Consider the following 13957-nt stretch of genomic DNA (forward strand, 5'->3'; position numbering starts at 1 on the left):
CTACCTGGCACTTCTCCCTGTTATTTGAACATAAAGGATAACCTACCTGGCTTCTTTCTTGTCCATGTAGCCATTCTTCATCTTTCTGATTCACACTTTCAATTCATAACTAAGTGTTATTAATTCTAGCCCCTAGATACCTTGCCAATCCAGTCACTTTGGTTTATCTCCACGCCCACCAGCTTGGCTCAGGTAAACCAATTGTGTCACTGTCCTGCTTAAATCCTTGAATGATGGGACGCCTGGGTGGCTCAGCGGTTGGCCCCCTGCCTTCGGATCAGGTCGTGATCCCATGGTCCCAGAATCGAGTCCGCATCAGGCTCCCTGTGGGGAGCCTGCTTCTCCCTCTGCCTGTGTCTCTGCCTCTGTCTCTCTCTCTCTCAGCCTGTCTTTCATGAATAAATAAATAAATCTTTTTTCTTTTAGATTTTATTTATTTATTCATGAGAGACACAGAAAGAGAGAGGCAGAGACACAGGCAGAGGGAGAAGCAGTCTCCATGCAGGGAGCCTGACATGGGACTCGATTCCGGATCTCCAGGATCATACCCTGAGCTGAAGGCGGCGCTAAAAAAAAAAATCCTTGAATGACTTTCCACTGTTCTACAGATCAAGAAAGTCATTCAGCCCCCTGTCCCCCAGTCCCTCTAAATCCAAGCTCTATTGGTTTTTCTAATCTCACCCCTTTTCTTCCTATGCTCTAGAGAGTAACTCAGAATACCTTCACTTTCTTATTAAAATAATTAACACTTCTATAATGCTTACTATGGGGATCCCTGGGTGGCACAGCGGTTTGGCGCCTGCCTTTGGCCCAGGGCGCGATCCTGGAGACTCGGGATCGAATCCCACATCAGGCTCCCAGTGCATGGAGCCTGCTTCTCCTTCTGTCTGTGTCTCTGCCTCTCTCTCTCTCTCTCTCTCTCTCTCTCTGTGACTATCATAAATAAATAATAAAAATTTAAAAAAAATTTATAATGCTTACTATGTTCTGGACACATACTAACTCATTTGTCAGGGCAGCAAGTCCATCATCTTAGTATTATTACTATCCCCGTTCAAAGAGTAGCATATAGAGGTACAGAAGGTAAGTAACTTGCCTAAAGTCACTGGTAAAGTCAGTGGTAAGCCAGGATTTGAACCAGAAATATCGGCTGTGCAGTCCACACTACTGTTCTATTTACCATTCTCTGACCTTGTTCTCACTCCCTCAGACTCTTTCCTCAGGTCCAGTATTCAGACGCACTGTCTTAATTTGGCTGATTCCTATAATTCCTTTGTTTCTTAGGGTGAGCATTCCTTCCTCAGCATTAGACCTCCCTGCTCTATGTCCCCATGTCTTCCTCTCTTTGTCTTACTGTCATTATTTGACATTTATCTCCTTTGCTAGACTGTTAACTCTATGAAGACTGCTTTGTTCACAGCCATATTTGTATTGCTTAGGATATCCCTGCCATATAGTAGATGCTCATTAGGTTTCTTGGTTGGATGAAAGAATAGACAATTACTAATCACCTTGAAGAGTTTATGCGTGTATAGAAGACATAATGGGGTACCTGTCACAATGCATGGACTTGACAAATGTTTGATATTTTGTCTAGGAAATTGCAAAGTGTCCGGTTTGACGAGTGTCAAAGGTGTGAAGAGAGGTTTTGGCATATGGCCTAAGTCTGTTTAGTAAAGCAAGGGAGGAGAGAAATGCACGATGAAAGGGGTTATCAGCAGTATATAATCTTGCAGAGGCAAATATTAGCCTTTCAAACTCCCTGCTTCCCAGTCCAAAATAGTTTTAGATTCTTCTTTTAACCACATTCTCCAACTTTCTTATAGCTGACTTCAGCAAAGTGTAATTGGTGTGCTCAGGAGACCTTGGCACACATGATCAGCAGCATGCACTAATGACCCAGGTGAAAACAAAGATCTACTGTGGATGTGTTCTATGTAACACAAATAGCTACCTCCTCCCTACTGGAAAAAAGGTCGGACTAAAATTCTAATCTCTATGAGCACAATTGAAGATTTCCTATTCCTATCTCCCTTGGACAAAGTAAATAATTTATTACCCTCAAAAGGCTTCCTGGAACACTAAGTTAATTCCTTTAAAAGGATACATCTGGTCACCCTAACTTCATTACAATTCTAGGCTTGAATGGTACCAGGTATATTTTTTTCTTCCCCAAACCGAGTGGTGCCAGTGAGTCTAGAGACAGCAGTCAGCAAGCCAGGTTCAAATCATTGTTTCTTGGAGGCTGTGTTTTGGCAGCCACAGCAACAGTGGGCTGAGCCTTCAAGGAGCAGTAAACTTCTTGTCACCCTTGAGTGACCCTCAACGGGAAAAGGAAAGAGAAGAGCATGACTTCCAGGGAAAACAGCTGATCCACCACCTGTACAAACATGCACCTAACTGGCCTGACAGGAGAGTCTTCAGGGAAGGGCTTTGGTAAACTGGAGAAATTGCCAACATGTGGAGTCAAGCCTCCATACTCAGCGCATGCCAGCACCACTAAAGGTTGTGTTATCTGTCAGAAACCACCAGTGTTACAAAGCTGCTTTATTCCAAACCATTTTGTTAAATCAAATTCCCACCAACTACAGGGTAGTGATTGTATAGGACTCTTAGGACACTCATAGGATCAGCGTCTTTGGCTCTATTTTCACACCACAGGAGATAGCTATCCTTTTACAACATTCTAATCTATGGCTTGCTCTTAATTATATTTGCTGCCAAGAACCAGTTAATGAAGGGATATTTCGTGGCCTTCATCAAAAACCACAGACTCAGCAACCAAGGACCTGAAAGCCCTGACCTCAAGGCAATCTCCACACCAGCCTCCTGCCTGATGCATATTTCAAAGGTTTCCAGGTTTTAAAGCATGGATTACCTTTGCAAATGAAAAATTGAACAAGCAAAAGCATTTAGTGGCATGTTATTACAGTTCCAATGATTCTGAAAAGGCTGCTTGGTTTAACCAGAGGCAGAGTTTCGAATGAACAAAGAAATAAATAACGATTTTTTTTATTATTTCCTGTTTATTCTCCAGGATTTAAAATATAATGTATTTTGATCCCCACCTCGATTTCTTACAATTATGACACACATAGATCAACCTACTAAAAATTATGCATATTGATAAAATATTTAATAGTTTCAGGGGCATTCAGCATCCAGACACCCCCAAAATAGGTTGTTTATCTAAATAGAATCTTGCATGGTAATGCAATTTTAAACTCCACTCGAAAGCAGTCTTATTTTTTCAAATATTTCAAACCTTTCATTTGTGAGAAAAATGATTAAAATAAAGCAAAAGAAATCAGTGTTGTCTTCACCTCTAGATATAGTTTAGTCATTATCTGTCAAGTATGACCTTTAAATAGATGCCATTCATTGTATACATACTATGTACCAAGTACCTCCCAAAATGAAAAGATTACAGAGTCTTGTCCCTCAGACGTTCAACTCTAGGGGAAACAGATAATTACAACATAATATGGTAGATACGGGAGTACAATACGTGTTAGCTGTACTAGTTATATAGATTCATAAATGAAGGATTTAATAAAGGAGCGAATTAGCATGATTATTTGCAGAATATCATAAATTCAGCATGGGAATCAGGTAATAAATGTAGTATTATTAATTATGTAGTATTCAGCAAAAATGGAGCATGAAATATATATTTTTAAAGATTTTATTTATTTTAGAATGAGAGAGAGAGGGAGTAGGGGGGAGGTGTGGGACAAGCAGAATCCATGGTGAGCTGAGCACAGAGACTGATGTGGGGCTGGCTTCCACCTCTGTGAGATTGAGATCTGAGCCAAAATCAAAAGCCGGTCACTCAACTGACTGAGCCACCCAGGTGCCCTTAGAGTATGAAATATTTTAAGTGAAGGTGATTTCAAAAGGGTTTTGAAGATGAAAGATTTTAGCTGTAGGGTTACAAAAGAAATGAGAAGTCCTATATTCAATTTATTAACATGTTGGTAAAACCTGACTTAAAAACTAAACACACGACAGTAAAGAGCTAACCTGCGTAGAAAAGTAAGAGATGGAGGGGAATACCTGGGTGACTCAGAGGTTGAGCATCTGCCTATGGCTCAGGGGGTGATCCTGGGGTCCTGGGATGGAATCCCGCATCAGGCTCCCTGCATGGAGCCTGCTTCTCTCTCTGCCTATGTCTCTGCCTCTCTCTCCTCTCTCTCTCATTCTGTGTGTGTGTCTCATGAATAAGTAAATAAAATCTTTAAGAAAAAAAAAGAAAGAAAAGTAAGACATGGAAATCAAAAGGTTACATAATGGTATGATTACTCAAACTTTTATTTTGGGTTTATGAATGTCCATATCCAATTATCATGACATACCTATGCTAACTTATCCATTGTTACTGCAATTAATCAAAGTCAGTATATAAGTCATTCCAAGGGAAGATACTAGAAAGTGGTAGAAGGAAAATTGGGCCAGTTCTCCCTCTTTGGGCCTTCAGAGTTCAACATAATTTCCATTTTCACTGCAAAGTGAACAAAATTCTGGTTTGTCCCTCCCTTGGAAGAAAGATTAAAATGTTACACATTAAACAAAACTGTTCAAGGACTTCTATGGACTCACACTCAATCCCAGGAAAAAGTAAAAAAAGGAAGGTGTGTGTGTCCAAAAATATGGCAAGTTTTTGGTCTAAGGAGGCAATATGTTGTAACAGATTTGATGTTGAAGAAATGTGTTCCAACTTTATAATTATTTTGCTATATGACTTTGGTTGTCATTGCTTCATCAATAAAATAGATAATAATGCATTCTCTGATAACAATGCATGCTTCTTTTCAAGATTTTTAAAGAATATTTTATTTATTTACTTGAGAGAGAGAGCAGGAGCTGGGGAGTTGTGTGAGGGGCAGAGAGGGAGAAGCAGACTCCCCGCTGAGCAGGGAGCCTGATGCTGGGCTTGATCTCAGGATCCTGGGATCATGACCTGAGTTGAAGGCATACACTTAACCAACCGACTGAGCCACTCAGGCACCCCCAAGATTTTACTTTTAAGCAATCTTTACACCCAACATGAGGCTCAAACTCACAACCCCGAGATCAAAAGTTGCACACTCTACCAACTGAGCCAGCCAGGCATCCCAACAATGCATGCTTCTTAAATAAAATAACATATATGAAGTGTTTGAAAAAAATGTGAAAATATAAAAATCCTGTATTAGATTTGTTGCACATTTGAATGATAGAATTCCAATAGGATATTTTTCATCTATAAAGGATGAGGTACCCTTTATATAGGGAAATAAAAGCATATTACAACATACAACATCTCCTCTAACAATCTATGCAATAATAGGAATGAAATAATAGAAATATTACAATTTCTTTATTTCAGGAGCATCTATTTCTGGTTCCAGGGCATAGTTTGTGTCTGCTTGCTTGCTTGCTTGTTTGTTTGCTTTCTTTTATCCTTGTTATTCCTTTCATTGGATCTTCATAAAAATTTCTAAGGCTATTTATTTGCTTTTCTTTTAATACTGTTTTTGTCACATCTTAATTGAAAACCTGAAGGCAAAAGATCATAAACCTGTTCTTTCCTCTAACAAAGTGTAGCCTCGCTTCTGCCAAGAACATCTAGATGTTGTTAAAAATAGCACGTTTCTTTATTTGGACTCAATTGACTTATACTTCTGTGGACCTGTCGAAATGTTAAATAATAAATTGTTATCTCTGAATAGATTCTTCCTTGCCCAAGATACAGTCGAAAACGTGTTTTAGATGAGTCATTTAACCGGAATAATTTCCCTTTGGATTACTAGAGTCATTAGGGGAAAAAAATATGAAAACTTGTGAGTAATTTTCCATGTATCTAGGGTTCAATATCTGAAATGTTTCATAGGCCTTCTGCATCACAAGGCAGTTTATTTAAAAACACAGGCACATCCTCCTCTCTGCTTCTGTATGTCCCTTCCTCTTTCACAGCTGAAGGCAGGCTCATCAACGATGAACAGAGGGTCAGCCAATAACCCTTGTGCTTGTGTGTCATCATTCTGAGCTAGGAATGAGTATGTCTGGAAAAGTCAGGCAGAGACACCGTCCATCTCCTTCCCATCATCACCCTGACCTTTTAACAAGAACAGCAACAGTAATAACAGACCTTATTAACAACAATCAAAACAGCATGTGCACAATGCAAAGGTACAACTTCTGTAGCTACATAGAGCCTCAGCCAAATGGCCACCCACACATTTGCTGCTGTTACTGGAGAAAAAAAGGAATGTTGCTTTGGCTCAAAGTAGGGGGAGGAAGGGGTAGAGGCAAAGGAGAGGAGGAGAGAGAACCCTGTGTTTGACAGGAGTGTTCCAACTGAGAAAATCATTTCTCACCCTCGGTAAGGAGCCCGTGAACTACAGGAGCAGATAGGAGAGCCCATTGTTTGTTACCCTTGTCAGAAATTGCATGATTAGGGCACACATCAGGAGAGGCAGTGCCCTGCATGAAGATCTCAAGCTTTGATTTTTTTTTTTTTTTTTTTTTTTTTTTGTGGAAGGAGACATTTCCAAAAAATGTAGAGCCAACGTTCCTACCATTAGCCTCTCGTTCCATTGCATATTACACGGATGCTCTGCTAGGGAAATTTGATCAATATATTAGATTTCTGGCAGAAAGATGCTATCAGACAATGCATGTATGCCTTGACATAGCTCAATTTCCATCTGTCCAAGAGGTATTGATTTTTCCCTCACGGAAGTGCACACACACATACTAAGAGAGCTTACAGAGGATGGGGGTTGGGCAGACATTTATTCAAGAACAGACAGCTCTACCACTCCCCAAATGCGTTCAAAAATACCCTCTGGCTTGGTGACTTAATATTTGGATAATCTATACAAGCCCTTCACATAAGGATTAAGTCAAAGGCTAATAAGCAAACACAGTATTCCAATGCTCACTCTTTGAACACTAAGAACTCTATCTCCTCAGCTTCTTGAGAAAATGTGTCCCTCTTGGAATCATATGGCACGTTTACTTTGTATGAAGTCACATCTTCCTAACTCCACTGGAATTAATTTTCTGCCACTTGATTACAGTTTTCTCGGCTAATATCTGGAGACGTGCTAACCCTTTACCACTCTATTGTTCTTCCCTTGCTTCTATTGGTCTCTTTCTGATTTAGACCATTGTGGCAGTTATTCAGGATGCTCACTGAATATTTCCAGTTCTTCACCTTCTGGGCGTGGGCGTATACTTCTGGTCCCTCTGTGAGTAGGTGGGGCTGTGTGACCGGTTGCTCAATGAGTTGTGAGTACAAGTAATCTGTGTCATCTCCAGTTTGATCTTTCAGTTGTCTATGGAGAGCTTCCAGCGGGAAGTATTGCTCTTTTAGGCTTTATAAAAATTAAGAATTCAATAGGACAAAAGACATCAATAATGAAATTAAAAAGTAAGAACCAAACTGAAATAAAAATATTTTCAAGGTATGTAACAAAAGGATAATAACCATTTGCAAAGAGAGTATACAAATCAATAGAAAAGTGTGCCTCAGGTATAAACAGGCATTTCACAGTAGGGGAAATGTAAGTAGCCAATAAGCATATTAAAGGATACATAGACTCAGTTGTAATTAGGGAAATGCAAATTAGAGCAACAATATGCCATTCTTATCTATGAGATGCACAAAATTAAAACTGAAACTCAAAAAGCTTAAGATTTTCCAGAATTGGCAAAAGTGTGGAGATATAGGCATTTTCATTTCTGCTGATGTAACCTTTTAAAAGGGCAATTAGCAATATCTTACCCCCAAAAAAATTTTTTTTATAAACTTTTTTTTTTAAATTTTTATTTATGATAGTCACACACACAGAGAGAGAGAGGCAGAGACACAGGCAGAGGGAGAAGCAGGCTCCATGCACCGGGAGCCCGATGTGGGATTCGATCCCAGGTCTCCAGGATCGCGCCCTGGGCCAAAGGCAGGCGCCAAACCGCTGCACCATCCAGGGATCCCCAAAAAAATTTTTTTGAGAGAGAATGCACACCATGAAATCATGACCTGACCCGAAATCAAGAGTCAGACACTTAACTGACAGACACCCCGAAGCCCCTTTCAAAAATTTTTAAATGAATATTTGACCTAAAAATTCTATTTCTAGGAACCTAACATATAGAAATATTTGCATATTAACATTTATAGAACACATGCCATGTGTCAAGCCCTAACTCCTTTATTTATACTAATTGTTTACCCTGTGAGGTAAGCTCTACCCTTATCCCATTTCATAAAGAAACAAAGGCACAGTGAGCCTAAGCCACTTGCCACAACTAGTAATACTCTCTCTTGGGTGAGATCGTAGACACTGTGCTATCTCTCTCAAAAAGGTATACATAGGGATATTTACTGCAGCATTATTTGAAATAGAAAAAATGAGTAAAATATAAATGTCCATCAACAGACGATATGGTTACATGGTAAATTCAAATAATAGAATACTATGCGATAATTCAAAAGAATGCATCCAAGAGATTTGAGAACATATAGTCATACAGAAATGTGTAGAATATTCATGGCAGCATTACTCATGGTAGCTGAAAACTGGAAACAACCCAAATGTCCATCAACTGATGAATGGATAAATAAAGTGTGGCTGACTTCTCAATAAACTATTATTCAGCCATAAACAGGAATGAAATCCCGACACATGCTATAACATGGATGAACCTTGAAGACATTATGCCAAGTGGAGAAGCCAGACATGAAAGACCACATATTGTATGATCCCATTTCTATGAAATGTCCAAAATAAGCAAATCCAGAGGGACAGAAATAGATTAGTGATGGCCTGGGGACTGGCGGGACTTGAGAATTAGGACCAGCTGCTCATAGTTATAGGGCTTCTTTTTGAGTGACAAAATGTTCTGTAATTAAATAGTGGTGTGGTTGCACAACATGGTGAGTATATTAAAAACCATTGAATTGTATACTTTGAAATGATCAACTTTATGTTATATAAATTGTATCTCAATTTCTAAAAAAGAATGAGGTAGATATCTTCAGGAAAATGTTAAATGAAAAAAGCCAACCTCAAAAACAATATGAATGGTTTATTTCCATTTATAAGAAAAGATATGATAGACATATTTGTAACTGCATAGGAAAAAGTCACACCAGTCCATTAACAAGAGGTTTCTGCCAGAGAAAAAATGTATTTGGAGTGAGCAGTGGAAGAGAGAGTCACTTTTAGCTCTATAGACTTCAGTTTTGAGTTTCTTAACAAAAAGATGTATTACTTTTATAATTTTAAAAACAAAAATGGAGGGGTGACTCAGTCAGTGAAGCATCTGCCTTTGCCAGCCCCACACTGGGCTCCCTGCTTAGTGGGGAGCCTGCTTCTCCTTTCTCTGACTCTTTTTCTCTGTCTCTCCTGAATAAATAAATAAAATCTTTTAAAAAATGGAAACAAAAACACTTTTTTTTTAAGATTTTATTTATTTGTTTGAGAGAGAGAATATGCAAGTGAGGGGAGGAGCCGAAGGGGTGGGAGAGGGATAAGCAGACTCCATGCTAAGCATGGAGCCCAACATGGGGCTCGATCCCATGACCCTAAGATCACGACCTGAGTAGAAATCAAGAGTTGGATGCCTAACTGACTGAGCCACCCAGGCGCCCCCAAAAACCGCTTAAACATAAATAAGCAAGTAAACAAAAATAACCTCCAGAAATAAGCCACAGGCAAAATAACAGTATGTACAGGGAAAGCCTTGAACTCACAGTCAGAAGACAAAGGTTCCTGGCTCAACCCTGCCTTAATTATGTGGGTGTCTTTAGAAAATTCATGTAGCATCTCTGAACTTCAGTCTCCTTGTTTGTCAGACAAAGGGACTTGATGAAATGCCCACCATGAAACTTTCAGCTCTGGAATCTTTGGATTCCACACGAGGCCATCCTCCCCCTTCTTGCTCTGTTGCCAAGGTTCTTTGCAGCTCCAGCCTTTCAGACCATGTTTAAGACAAGGCATCAAAGACAGTTATGAATTTACAAATAATCCAAGATCACAGCCTTATGGGGAAAAACCATCAACCTCATTGCCCAGCTTCCACTTAATTATGACCTTTTTTGTTTTATTTGATAGCAGCTAGCTACAGGGACCTATGGCTGAATTAAGTAATAAAATAATTCTTGGATAAACAAAGTAATTGGCCAGACAGGTCATTTTTGGTTTGTTTGTTTAATACGTTGAAATTTCTTTTCAGAAAACATGCTACTCTGAAATGATTTATTTTCCTTTCATCATGTGCATAACCTCTCAGTTGTCTTTTCATTAAATTTTCTTTCCCTAGACAAAGAGAAGGCTAAAAAAAAGAGGAAGGAGTGCAATTGTTCTGGGAACTCAGGGGTGCAGAGGAAGAAGGGTCAATTAAATACTGTCATGAATGAACAAATAAATGAATGTATCAGAGAATGAGAGACACTTTTGTTCCCATCTCCACCAGCATTCTAGCTCCTCTGTGTGGGGCCAGACTGCTACAGTGAATAGTGGAGATTATATACACATGTGGAGGGCCTGGAAGAGGATCCTCCAGAAGCAGCTCATCCTCAAAGAGCTGGACCGATTCCACCGAGCACCAAGCTAGCACGGTAGTAGATTCTCCAAAAGGCCTGGCATTCCACCCATTCCTATCTTCCATGGAAGACATGAAAGTTAAAGAGAAAGAACCCAGACTTTGGAGCCTGTAAGTTCTGGGTCTACACCCTATCTCTGCCCCTATCGGTGTGACGTTGGACAACTGTTAAAATCACAGGATTGTCATGAGGTGTTTTTTTTTTTTTTTAAAGATTTTATTTATTTATTCATGAGAGACACACACACAGAGAGGCAGAGACACAGGCAGAGGGAGAGGCAGGCTCCATGCAGGGAGCCTGATGTGGAACTCCATCCGGAGACCCCAGGATCACACCCTGAGTTGAAGGCAGACGCTCAACCTCTGAGCCAACCAAGCGTCCCAGGATTGTCATGAAAGTTAAACAAGATGACACCGCATGTAGTAAGTAGTTAATGGGAAGCATAATGGTTTTTCAGCTTTTAATTCCTAAAAGATCCAGGCCTTTAGTTTCGTCCAAACCAGACCTTCAAGGCTTCAACAGAAATAATAGTACAGCCCCACTTAAAAAAAAAATTAGTACTTTTAATTCCATTTCCCCCATTTTTTTTTAAAGATTTTATTTATTTATTCACGAGAGACACAGAGAGAAAGAGAGAGGCAGAGACCCAGGCAGAAGGAGAAGCAGGCTCCACGCAAGGACCCTGACGTGGGACTCAATCCCGGGACTCCAGGATTAAGTCCTGGGCAGAAGGCAGGTGCTAAACTGCTGTGCCATCCAGGGATCCCCGTTTCCCCCATTTTGAACAAGGGGTCCCACATTTGCATTTTGCATTGGGCGCCCCAAATTAGTAAGCTAACCACGAGGCTATGTCAAACTCGCTAAGTCTTCCCTGAAGCCTTTGTCTTTGGCCTGAGGTGAGAAGGAAACCCCTCCTCCCCATTCCTTGTGGATGAGGCAGGATGCACAGCATACCCCCACCATCTTCTTCCTCTTCACTCTTTTGTGGGGTAGAGATAGGTGATGGCTAGACCAGCAGGTTCTGCAAAGGTGGTCTAGCATTTTGCTTTGGAATGTGTGGGTGCTTGACACTTATTTTTTTTTATCCTTTACGTTTGGAATCCTAAGACTGTGATTATAAGATCCTGGGCAACAAGGGAGCTTTGGCTCCCCGTAACAACAGGGATGCCAGAACGTTCTCAGGAAGGTAGATGGACTGGCAAGGAAAGGAGAGGAGATCCCTACAGTCCCGGCAGTCTTCCTGCCAGCTGAGGGAAGGGAACATATCATTTCTTGATGGTGGAGGTTGGGTTCCCGGGGCACAGCACCCTTGTGCAGAGTTGTTCATTCCGGAGAACAGCAGCGGCTATGTTTTTAACCCCTGAGCATTCTCAGTTCATCATGGAGGGTCCAGCCAGGCTGTTGGAAATGACATCCCTAGAGCAGTGCTGTCCCAGGCAGGTCGTGGGCCAGGATCCAGAGCCCTGCTGCGAAGTGGTCTGCAAGATGGCAACACTGTCGGAGTTTGCAAATGGCCCAAGTGGCACTCTCTCCCTGGATCAAACTTCATACATGAAACTTGACCTGTTTCAGAATCTTTCATTGTTTTTACCCAGAATATTTCCCTGTCTTGTGTGGCAAAGAGACCAGGAAAGCCACACACTGAGCCTCCACTGGAAAATGGGCAACAAAGGTCATGAGAATTTCCAAATGTAGCAGGAAACCTGGCAAACAGGCTGCCTCTACATCAGGGCTTGATCAGGGCAGGGCCAGGGTGCAGCAAGTGAGAGACTGGCTTTGATCATGGAAAATGATCATGTCTCCATGTGGTCAACTACTCTCCTGTCAAATCAATGTATGTGGGTGTGTAGGGCATTCCCGTCCCTTCATAGAGCCAAGAGATGAGTTGAAGGGATGTTAAGTTTCTTCTATTCTGATGTCTCCAGTGTCCAAGGGATGATGCATCTGACCCTCAGGCTGAGCCAAGGCTGGTCTGCTGGCTTTAATCACCAGAACTTGTGGTCAGCCTGGCTCGCAGAGGTGGTCTTCCTGGGCTAGAGAACTTCTGGAGAAAATGACTTACATGCTCTGGGTCTCCAGCTTCTACTGGTCTCATTGTGTTACTCCAAGCGCTGTTTGCTTATTTCACTCTCCCCTTCCCCTAGTTGACCATCCAAACCTTCAAAAGCTTGAGTCTCCTACCAAACCTCCACACCCCTCACTCCCAGCAGAATCCTCATCTCCTACAAATTCAACTGTGCCCATCTTCATTGTTATCTCCTTCTGTCTTATTTCAGAGCCTGCAAGCCTCTGGTCAAGGCCTCCACCTATACCCTTAACGCCTTCTCTACTCACTCAAGAAATTTGCTTCTCTACTGATTCTTTCCCTTTAACCAGTCCCTCTGAGAGTGAAACCAGCTGACACTTCCTTCCTTGACTGTATCGTCCTCCATCCTGTGTCCCAATCTCTTTCATTCTGAACCAGTTCTGCTCCAGACTGGGCAAGCCTCCTCAGGGAGGCCAGGAGCTGGGGTATGGGTGTCCTGTTGAGAAGGAGCTGAAGTAGAGCCCTAGGGTGGGGAACAGAGAGGGGACTAAGATAGTGCTGCAGGTGATACGGGATGAGAACGACAGTGACGGTCAAACGTGATATCAATCCAAAACATACTTGGCAGAGAGGAGAAAAATGATGGGAGTTAAAGGATCTGTAACTGGGGATGGGAAGAATGAGCCAAAAGTTTCAGGAAACTGGATGGGAACCAGAGCAGGAAGATTTCTCAGAATATGGATACCTAGAGTCTAGCTTCCGTTTACAGGATGCCTATAGCCTTGCGCATGGGTGAGGAGGGAACAATTAAGGATGCCAAGCCTGTCTGGACACTTTTCCTTCTGTGCCATTCTCCTTGGGAGGATTATCAGTGATCACTGCTCTACTTCCCTAGTCTAGCTTCATCTTAAAATTCATTTGTAGTCTGAATTCCTTCTGTACCTTGCTACCAAAATCTCTTTGGAAAAGGCGACTGATGGGCAGCCCCGGTGGCCCAGCTGTTTAGTGCTGCCTTCAGCCCCGGGGTGTGAGATCCTGGAGACCAGGGATCGAGTCCCACGTCAGGCTCCCGGTGCATGGAGCCTGCTTCTCCCTCTGCCTGTGTCTCTGCCTCTCTCTCTCTCTCTCTCTCTGTGACTATCATAAATGAAAAAAAAAAAATAAAAATAAAAAAAAAGAAAGAAAAGATGACCGATGATCTTGGCATTGGTCTCCTCCTGGAGTACTTCTTGAGCTCCTCTTCCTCCACTGCCTACTGCCTAGCATGTATATCTATCAGCTTTGTTTTAGGCTCTTCTAACCACATTCATGATCATCAGTCATTTTCCCCCTACTCTAGT

Source organism: Nyctereutes procyonoides, unplaced genomic scaffold (assembly GCF_905146905.1).
Source record: "Nyctereutes procyonoides isolate TBG_1078 unplaced genomic scaffold, NYPRO_anot_genome, whole genome shotgun sequence".
In the NCBI taxonomy this organism is placed as follows: domain Eukaryota; kingdom Metazoa; phylum Chordata; class Mammalia; order Carnivora; family Canidae; genus Nyctereutes; species Nyctereutes procyonoides.